General features: G+C 55.5%; 1 protein-coding gene across 1 annotated transcript in view; it reads right to left on the reverse strand.

Moving 5' to 3' along the window:
* Positions 1-923, reverse strand: part of DCDC2 (doublecortin domain containing 2) — a 63867-nt gene that overhangs the window by 5326 nt on the left and 57618 nt on the right. The window lies entirely within an intron of this gene.

Here is a 923-nt window from a genome sequence, read left to right on the forward strand (position 1 = left end):
AGAGAGGTCCGCAGAGGCTGGTGGACCCCGGCGAGCCGCGGAAGCGTGTGGCTTTGCCATCCCCCACGAAAGGCTGAGCACAGGCTGGCCAGGGCCGCGGGTTCTCCAGCAGAGACGCTGGGGCTGCCTTGCTCTGCTTTTCTCTGTCTTTTCTCACTCCACAGCCCTTCCCCTCAGGGTGGCCTATCTCTTTACCCTCGGGCAGGGCAAAACGGCCAAGTCTGAACTAATCAGGTGACTCCAGGGCCAGTGCTCGGAGTCCCCAGGGCAGACAGGAGGCCAGCAGCAGGGTGGCCAGGTCCAGTGGGGATGTCTGGCCCAGAGGAAGACGTTTCTTTTTCTGTTTGTTTCATTTTCTTAAAAAACGAGTCTCTGTGGAGAGACGGCAGAGAGGATCGTGCGCAGTGCTCAGGCTGGGGGCGACGGCGGAGCGAGGACCGGGGTTTGCAAAGGACAAGGGCTGTGGGCTCCTGACGCGCAGTACCTAGGAGAGTGGAGGGCTAAGCTCCCAGTGAGCACAAAAACGAGCTGCCCTAGGAAAAGAATCCACACCTGGGCATTCTGCAAGTCCCAATTACTCAGCACGTTCGCTGTCATTTGGGTACACGTTTATCTGCTGAAAAGAGGCAGGAGGCCGAGACCCTGACCCGGGCACACGGGAAGGTCCCCAGGCAGAGCTCTGCTCGGGCGTTCCCTGGCTTGCTCCAACTTCTGCCAGTTCCAGGTTCTGCATCTAGGAAGTGGGAGGTTAACTAAAGCGCCGTGCATATTATAGATCCTGAAAAACACTGACTATAATTCACTCTCCTGAACTTAAATATTTCCCCATAGCCATCAATAAAATAGCATTTTTTTTTTAAGTTCACATAGAAAGTACACAGGACCCATTCTATTGGGTCGCCTGGAAAATCGCGACGCATTCC

Source organism: Tupaia chinensis, unplaced genomic scaffold (assembly GCF_000334495.1).
Source record: "Tupaia chinensis unplaced genomic scaffold, TupChi_1.0 Scaffold000141_1, whole genome shotgun sequence".
Classification (NCBI taxonomy): domain Eukaryota; kingdom Metazoa; phylum Chordata; class Mammalia; order Scandentia; family Tupaiidae; genus Tupaia; species Tupaia belangeri.